Raw genomic sequence first — 10,418 nt, 5'->3', positions numbered from 1 at the left:
ATCCCAAGAGCAGTCATTCCTAATCGACCAACCTATAGGAGAAATCCTATGGAGATGAAGGAGCTTCAAAAGTAAGTTGAAGAGTTGATGAGAAAAGGGTATATCTGAGAAAGTTTGAGCCCTTGTTCAGTTCCTGTTTTGCTTGTGCCTAAGAAGGATGAAACTTTGAGAATGTGTGTTGATTGCAAGGCTATCAACAAAATTACGGTAAAGTATCGTCATCCTATTCCTAGATTAAATGATATGCTAGATGAACTATATGGTTCTTGTATTTTCTCTAAAATTGATTTGAAGTCTAGCTATCATCAAATTCACATACGTGATAGAGATGAATGGAAAACTACTTTTAAGACTAGGTATTTGTACGAATGGTTAGTCATGCCATTTGGGCTAACTAATACACCTAGTACTTTTATGAGATTAATGAACCATATTTTGTGTGCTTATATTGGGAAGGAGATGTATACATTGGTGAGGGCATTAGAGACTTGGCAGCATTACTTGTGGCCCAAAGAGTTTTTCATTCACACTAATCATGAATCGTTGAAGCATTTGAAGAGCAAAAGTAAGTTGAATATACGTCATGCAAAATAGGTGGAGTTTATTAAATCATTCCCTTATGTGATCATATAAACAAGGTATGGAAAACATTCTTGTAGATGCTTTGTCTCGAATGTATACCTTGATCTCTACTTTGAACACTAAATTGTTAGGATTTGAATACATTAAAGATCTATCTTCTAATAATCCTGACTTTGGAAATATGTTTGATGTTTGTGAACATGCTACATTTGGGAAGTTCTATAAGCATGAGGGTTTTCTTTTTAGAGTGAACAGGTTGTGTGCCCCTAATTGTTCATTAAGGGAATTATTAATCCAAGAAGCTTATGGTGGGGGACTAATGAGACATTTTGGAGTAAGAAAAACTCTAGAAGTGTTGGTAGAGCATTTCTTTTGACCACACATGAAACGAGATGTAGTCAAGTTTTGTGAGAAGTGTATTTATTATATGTAGGCAAGCAAAATCTAGATCTTTCCTCATGGATTGTATACAACTTTACCAATTCCTAGTGAACCTTGGGTTGATATTTCCGTGGACTTTGTTGTAGGACTACCAAGGTCTAAACGAGGTATGGATTCTATTTTTGTCATTGTGGACAGATTTTCTAAAATGACTCATTTTATTCCTTGTAGGAAAACAGATGATGCTAACCATATTGCTGATCTATTTTTTAGGGAGATTGTGCAGCTTCATGGAGTACCGAGGAGCATAGTTTCTGATCATGATGTAAAGTTCCTAAGTTACTTTTGGAAGACACTATAGGGAAAATTGGGAACAAAGCTTTTGTTTTCTACAACTTGTCATCCACAAACAGATGGAGAAACTGTGGTAGTAATCGAACTTTATCTACTTTATTGAGAGCTATCATTCAAAAGAATTTAAAATGGCGGGAAGATTGTTTACCACACGTTGAATTTGTTTATAATAGATCTGTTCATTCTACTACTAATTTTTCACCTTTTGAAGTGGTATATGGGTTCAAGTACCCTTTAACTCCTTTAGATTTGTCACCTTTGCCTATCTCTGAGTGTGCCAATTTAGATGGTACCAGAAAAGCTGAGTTTGTGAGGTAATTGCATGAAAAAGTTTCATTGCAAATTGAAAAGAGGACTGAACAATATGCTACGCAAGCCAACAGGAGATGAAAGAAAGTGATCTCTGAACCCGGAGATTGGGTTTGGGTTCATACGAGGAAGGAAGGGTTCCCTACTAAACATCATACTAAGTTGCATCCATGAGGAGATGATCCATTTCAAGTCATTGCTAGAATTAATGATAATGCATACAAGCTTGACTTACTAGGTGAGTATAATGTGAGTGCTACATTTAATGTTTCTAATTTTTCTCCCTTTGATGTAGGTGATCAAGATTCGAGGATGAATCCTTTTGGGAAAGGGGGAATGATGGAGTCAAAGAAAGAGAACAACAAGCTAATGATATGGATCATGGTCAACCCACTCTAGATATTAATGATGATCCATTATGCATCAATGGTGGCTCAATTACAAGGGCTAAGGCTAGAAAGATGAAGGATGCACTTAATGTACTAATTGAAGATGTGAAGGCCAAAGCTATCATTGAAGAAGGTTTGACCAAGAGCAAGTCATTCAGCATAGTCAACCTAATTCAAACCTTAGATGAGCTTAATTAGCACTTAAGTCTCATGTCTATGTAGTGGGGATATATAGGCTCAATTTGGACTCAATTTCTACTTTTATTTGGGTTATAATAAATCCATAAGCTTAAAATGGCTAAGTAGTATACATAGGCCTTTACTAAATGGACTTTCTTTTAGCCTTTTAGGGGGTTTTGGCCACCTTATAGCCAATAAAGGGGGTGACGACCACACATATATCTTTGACATATTTTCAATCCAAAGCATGGTGAGGCTCTCACTTGTTGGTTCTTCATTGAATTAGAACTTATCCAGGCATTTCCTTGTGGCGTTCGAAGACTTATCAACTTCCATCCCAAGGTTGTGACGTCTACCATCTTCTATACCAAGGTTTATGCTTTCCTAAGCATTGGGTTGAGGTTCTTTTCATCAATCTTATCGATTTAGTTCTTTCTTTCTTTCTTCTTCCATTCGTTGTAGGTTCTTGAGATATCTTTCTCTTTGGATTCACATCACCTTGCTACCGCTTTGTTTGGTCCGTGACCTTTTGGCATGACCATGTTTTTCCTTAGCTCTGTTTGGTTGGCATAGCCGTGTGAAAACACATAGATGGAGTCTTCCTCTTCTTTAGACGGAAGACATGGTCGTGTGAAAACACACAGCCAGGGTCTTCTCTAGATGAATGGAACGACCGTGCCTTTTGGCATAGCCGTGTGTATCTTAGGCACGGGAGAAGGGACACGACCGTGTGGTCTCACACGACCAAAATTCTGTCCTACTTCTTTTGTCTCTCCGAAGCGTGTTTCACACCTTTTTTACTCCAAAAATGTATCCTGTTGATAGAAAATCAAGCATGAGCAGATCTCCGATAAAGAATATAATTATGCTGAAAATACAACAAATAGGGTAAAAATGCATTGAACATAAGCAAGGAAAGCAAGTGAATGCATGTTAAAGCATGCATAAAAATAGATATATTCTACACACATCATGCCTACACTTTGGTCTTTAACAATTTTGATTATTGCAACTTGTGAAATTAAGGGAAGTAATTCTTGTGGCATTGCTTCATTAGTAGAAAAGAGTACATCGATATCAATGTCATCCACATGAGATTTATCATCTTCATTTGTGGTTTTAAACTGATTATACTCAGCATAATCATCATCTGAAAACTCTATCTCATTAACAAATACAATCCCTAGAGGGGAATTTAAAAATTTGCAAGACACCACATCTCCATCACAATCATCATCATAGAATTTACCAATTTCTTCATCATTCATGGTTTCCAACAACTTTTGTTAAAAAGAAATTTGTGGTGCATGAGTCCTTTGTGGAAACATTGGGATGAAGTCATTTTTATTGATAGCATGAGGCATATGAATCACATGCTGAGGAAATCGTGTCTGTGGTGCATAAATCTTTGTTGGTTTAGTGGGTGGGTCAAGTTTTCATGATGGTTGTAGTGGAGGTCCAATGCATTGTAAACTCACTCTATCTGACTTAGTTTCAAACTATTTAAACCTATCATTCTTCTTGATGATAACTTCTGTATGGTTTTCAGGACTTTTAAGGGGTTGCAACAATTCTTATTTGTCATTGACATTTGTATTCATGGCTTTCACTTCCAAGAATGTTGGGGAAGGTTCCATCCAATTTTGATTTGTCCACTATTAGTGGAGCAAATATTATTAGTGGCTTGCATTGAGTGGCAGGCCGACCTAGAGTTACAGAGTGCATCAACCCCACAGAATTGCTCAAAACCTCGATGGTTTCTTACCAATTTGATCAGTGGGGGATGGATATAGTAGGGCATTTTCCCTTGGCATCTGCTTAGAGGAGGTTTTTACTGGTAGAAATAGATTATTTCTCAAAATAGGTGGAAGCTGAACCCTTAGCTAAAATAATGGAACACATGTTTATTAAATTCTTATGACAAAATATTATCTACAAATTCAGTATTCTGCATAAGCTGGTTTTTGATAATGGAAGGCAATTCCAAGGTAGAAGTGATGTGAACCTAACGAGAAAGATATCTCAAAAACCCACAATGAATTGAAGACAGAAAGAAGGAAGGTCTAAGATGATAAGATGGATGAAAACAAACCTTGACCCAATGCTTAGAAAAGCACGAACCTTGGTATAGAAGATGGGAGATGCGTCAACCATGGGATTGAGGTTGATAAGTCTTTGAACGCCATAAGGAGATGCCTTGATAAGTTCTAGTTCAAAGAAGAACCAATAAGTAAGAGCCTCACCATGGTTTAGAATGAAAAATATGTCAAAGATATATGTATAGTTGTCACCCCTTTTATTTATAGCTGTAGGGTGACAAAAAAAATCCTAAAAGGACAAAAGAAAGCCCATTTAGTAAAGACCTAACTACTTAGCCATTTTAAGCTTATGGCATTATTACAACCCAAATAAAGGTAGAAATTGAGTCCAAATTGAGCCTACATATCCATACTACATATATATGAGACTTAAATGCTAATTCAGCTCATCTAAGTCTTGAATTAGGTTGATTAAGCTACATGACTTGCTCTTGGTCAAACCTTCTTCAATGGTAGCTTTAGCCTTCACATCAGCTCAGTAAGTGCTTCCTTCATCTTTTTAGCCTTATCCCTTATCACATCAGCATGATCCTTCACTGATCATGTCTGCAATTCATTGTAGGAGTTCCAGGAAACCCGACAACTATATGAAGGGAAAATACCGTCTACATCGGCACTGCTGCAAAAGTAGCAGCTATTGCAGTGGGAGATGTTTATCCTCTGATAGGAATAAAATATAGATTTTCAGAAATTATCTTTACATACCAAGTTTAGAAAGAACATAATTTCAGTTTCTAAACTATTAAAGAATAGATATTGTGTCTATTTTGATAACAAAGTTGTTATCGAGAAAATAGGAAAGATATCTATTTTGGTACGTTGGTTGACAATTTATATATCCAATAACTCTCACGATGCAATAAATGGAAATTAATAACACATCTTCTAACTTTAATAAGAGAAAGCAACCTTCGGAAATGAACCAATCACATCTTTGGCAGTCTAAGGCTAGGTTATATTAACTTGAGTAGGATTCAAAGGATATTAACCAATGAACTCTTCGGTTCTTTGGTAGTGGAAATCTTTCCAACTTACAGGTCTTACTTGGAAGGAAAAATAACCAAGAAGCTTTTAAGTCTAAGGGGTATAGAGACAAAGATGTGTTGGAATTGGTTCATTCTGACTTGTGTGGATCTATGACTATCCAGGAAAGAGGTGGTTTCGAATATTTCAGACAACTATTCAAAATACGGGTACATTTACTTGATGCGCCGCAAGTCTAAGTGCTTTGATAAGTTCAAAGAGTATTAGGCTGATGTGGAGTAACGTCAAGGTAAAAGTATCAAGACACTACGCTGAGATCGTAGTGGCAAGTACCTCTTGGGAGAGTTTAGAAGTCACTTATCAGAAGTCGGGGTTCAATCCCAACTAACTGCACCTGGTACACCCCAACAGAATGGTGTAGTAAGAAGGTATAGGACTCTTATGGAAATGATTAGATCGATGAGTCATTTAGAAAATTACCAAAATTCATTTTAAGGATATATTCTGGAAACGGAAGTGAATATAGTACCTCCTAAGTCAGAACTCTCTACTCACATAGAATTGCATAATAGGCGTAAGCCTAAGCATATTCGGATTCAGGGTAGTCCAGCACATGTGTTGAAGGGAGACACTGATAAGATAGACAGGAGTTCAATTGTTTGAAGGTTATCCTAGAGAAACGAAAGGAGGTTTATAGTGCTTAAAAATCAGAAGGTCATGGTTAGCACCAATGCCCGATTTTTCAGAAGAGGACTATGAAATGAACCACAAGACCATAAGTAAATTTTGCTCTTAAAGAAATAATAAAGGACACGTCTAATCTAGTACCAACTGTACAAGATGAAATATCACAAGAAACTGCAACACGTATCACAAATAATACACAATTACATATAGTGCCTCGTCATAGTGGGAGGGTTGTTAGGCAACCTAAAAGATTCATGTTTTGGGAGAGTTTTTGAACTAGATTCTAAGTGAACATGAACCTGATCCCCGGACATATGACGAAGCCTCCAAGATAAGGATGCAACATCTTAGCAAAGAGCAATGAATACAGAATTAGTATATATGTATTCTAATAAAGTCTGGGAGCTTGTAGAACCACCAGATGGTGTAAAAGCCATTGGGTGTTAAAAGGTCTGCAATAGGAAAAGAGGGATAGACAGGAAGGTGAAAACTTTCAAAGCAAGGCTTGTTGAAAAAGGAAACTTTTTCACCGGTAGCCATGCTTAAGTTTATCCGGATTCTTTTATCTATTGCTGCTCATATGGACTATGAGATTTGGCAAGTGGATGTCAAGACAGCTTTCCTTAATAGAAGTCTTGATGAAAATATCCATATAAAGCAACCAGAAGGGTTCATTGCAAAGGGAAAAGAGCATCTTGTGTGCAAGCTCAATCAATCTATGGACTGAAGCAAAGCTTCAAGGTCATGGAACATCCGGTTTAATGAAGTAATCCCGTCCTATGGATTTATTCAGAGACCCGATGAGTTTTGTGTATACAAGAAGTGTGATGGAAACGTGGTGGTATTTCTTGTACTATACGTATATGACATTTTTGGTAGTTGGAAACAATATCAAAGTATTGTCGGAAGTAAGGGTATGGTTGTCCAAACAATTCGATATGAAAGACTTGGAGAATGCATACATATTCTCCGGATCAAAGTGATCACAAGAAAAGAATGTTGTGCTTATCCTGAGCTTCATACAATTCTAGCTCGTTTTAGCATGCAAAACTCCAAGAAAGGTTTCTTACCTTTTCAGCATGGAGTAGCTTTATCTAAAGAGATGTCTCCAAATACATCAAAGGAGATAAAAGGACATGAAGGCAGTTCCTTATGCTTCGGCTGTCGGAAGCCTAATGTATGCCATGTTGTGCACGAGAGCGGATATCTATTTTGCCTAGGACATAGTTAGCAGATATTGAAGTAACCCAGGATCGGGACACTAGACTACCGTAAAGCATATGTTAAAGTACCTTAGAGGGACTAGAGATTATATGCTAGTTTACTAGGCAGATGATTTGATCCCTGTAAGTCACACGGATTTTGACTTCCAATCAGATAGGGACAATAGTAAGATGACCTCGGGGTTTTGTGTTTACTTTAGGAGGAGAAGCCATATCTATGGAGAAGTGTTAAGCATAGGTGCTTTTCCAGATTCCACCATAGAAGCTGAGTATGTGGCAGCCTCTGAGGAAGCCACAGAAGTTATATGGCTCAGAAACATCATGATGGACTTAGACATGATTTCTTGTTTGTCCAAAATTATTACAATTTTTGTAATAATAGTGGTGCAGTAGCAAACTCGAAGGAACCATAAGTCCATAAGGCAAGTAAAACACAATAGAGCGCAAGTACCACCCAATACGAGACATCGTATAACGAGGAGAAGTTGTTGCCGCCTAGATTGCATCAGATAATCCTTTCACTAAGGCCCTTAAGGCAAGAGCTTTTGATAGGCATGATGAAGGGTTGGGAATCAGATGTATGACAGCAGATATGGCAGCTTAGTCTTTTAGTATAAGTGGGAGATTGTTAGAGTGTATACTAAAAGCCTAGCTTTTGCGAACATTTATTTTTGAAATAAAAGAATCACATTGGTCAAATGTCTACATTTTATTTGTTAAGTGTAGTTGTTCAATTAATTTATATTGTAGATAACATGATGTTTGGTGTCACACACAGAAGATCATGTTATCAGTTCTTTATAAATTATAAACAGTTGCTCATGACTAAGATGGAAAGGAACAAACCATTGGAATAGTCATAGTGTAATTAGGTATTAGTTTATCTTGACTAATAAATTACACTGGTACACTCTAAATGTATTGAGTAGGACCATTTTAAGTAAGTTATTTTTATACTGACTTAATAAAAGAACTAGACCTTAGTTATTATAGAAGTGTATGCTCTTAATCCTAATATAATAACAAGCACATATATTTAGTATTTATTTCTTTAACTTATTAAAGGGTGAGATTTAGCTCGATAAATCAATAGGCCCAATAATTTGGGAAATGATATTACTTATAGTGTGTGTTGTTGATTATAGAAGGAAACTATGTCCTACTTATCTAGGTTGAGAATGTCCCCAAGAGGGGCTCATAAGGATTGCCATGTTAAACCCTGCAGGTGGACTTAGTCTGACATGACAATGAGGTTGAGTGGTACTACTCTTGAAGCAAGAAAAATCTAGATCTTTACCTCATGGACTGTATACACCTTTATCAATTCCTAGTGAACCTTTTCAATCTAAAGCACAGTGAAGCTCTTGCTTGTTGGTTCTTCATTGAACTAGAACTTATCAAGGCATCTCCTTGTGGCGTTCAAAGACTTATCAACCTCAATGCTAAGGTTGTTGCATCTTCCATCTTTTATACCAAGGTTCATGCTTTCCTAAGGGATTGGGTCGAGGTTTCTTTTGCTGAATGGAAATACCAGCAATTGAATAACATTTTCTGAGACTCCTTCACACTTCACCATTCTATAATATTATTGAAATACCTCAAGGTGTAAGTATGGATTTTTAGAATTTTCTCCAAATTTGTGATCTTGAATCATGGAAATTAGTGTTGGTTTAAGTTGGTAGTTAACAACATCAATCTATGGTCTTACAATGGGATCCAATCCTCTTGTAGATATTGGTGTGTAAAATTCTCTCAAAGGCTTGTCTGCCATGTTAGTATTCATAAAAAAAGTGAGTGATTAAAAATAAGAAAGAGAAAGCAGAGATATGAAAAAGAAATTGCAAGATATAAACAAAATAAGAGAATGAAAAAATTTAAAAACAAAAAGAGAAGTGTCTAGAGCAATTAATATCATTCAATTAATATTAATAAAAAATAGTCCTGGATAACGATGCTAAAACTTTGTTTATTAATCCACAAGTAAATAAAAATATCAATCTCACAAGTGATGGATGCTACTCGGAATTCCGTTCTATTTCCCTTGCATAAAAGTTTGTACAAGCACAGAACTTTTCCTAGCAGCCCATGTGTTCTACAGAAGTTAAACTTGGATTGCAAACGAAACATAATATTTTTAATCCAAGTTGTTCTTCAGAAGTTAAACTTGGATTGGAAACGGAACTTAACATTTTTACTCCAAGTTCAAACCATGTGTTCTTCAGAAGTTAAACCATATTACAGAAGTTTATTAAATATCTATTTCAAAGATTGACTTCCAGGTTAAACATGGCGAGACACTCGGCCTTCTTGGGTATGGGATCATCCACCACTTCCTAGACAAAGCCTTTCAAAGAAATTGAATATTTAAACTTTTTATAGTAACCTTAGGTTTAACTATAGAGACCACAATAGAAACACAAAATCGAAACATAAAATCAAAACACAAAATCGATAGCCTCTTGTGTTGGTATTTTAGGATCCATACAAAGAACACAAACTAATTATGCAGCGGAAACAAATAATTATTTATACCTTTCTTTGCAGCTAAAGACCTCTTGATCTTCTGCTGTATTCTCTCCTCCTCTTGGACGTCGTGTGGGCGATGATTTACCAAGACAAAGACACCCGACCTTCTCATTCTTTTCCAAGCTTTCGGCCACCAAAGAATACAAAGTGAAGAGGCCTCCTCCTTCTTCTTCTTCTCCTCCAAGCAACCGACCACAAGTTGAAGGTCCTTCTCCAAGTGCCGTCGGCCCTTATGAAGAGGAAAGGGAAAAGAAGGAAGAGTCGGCCACAAGATATTAGAAGAGGAGCCTTAGGTTGTGTTTAGAGAGCATCCCTTCCTCCTCTTTTATAATCTTTGCTAGCGGCTAATAAGAAAAGTTTTCAATAAAATTTCCTTTTATTTGCTATTATAGATGGTTACAAAAAAAAGAGGAAAGATTTTAACAAAATTAAACTCTCTCTTTTAAATCATTGTAAATAGCTATAAAAGGAAAGATTATAACAAAATTTTGTTTTAAACAAAATCGTCCTTTTATTCTTATAATGGTTGGTTACAAAAAAGGAAAGATTTTAACAAAATTAAAATCTCTCTTTTAACCATTGTAGATAACTATAAAAATGGAAAGATTTTAACAAAATTAAAATCTCTCTTTTAACCATTATAGATAACTACAAAAATAGAAAGATTTTAACAAAATTAAAATATCTCTTTTAACCATTGTAGA

This window comes from Zingiber officinale, chromosome 8B (genome assembly GCF_018446385.1).
Source record: "Zingiber officinale cultivar Zhangliang chromosome 8B, Zo_v1.1, whole genome shotgun sequence".
Taxonomy (NCBI): Eukaryota; Viridiplantae; Streptophyta; class Magnoliopsida; order Zingiberales; family Zingiberaceae; genus Zingiber; species Zingiber officinale.
This window is presented reverse-complemented; position numbering follows the sequence as displayed.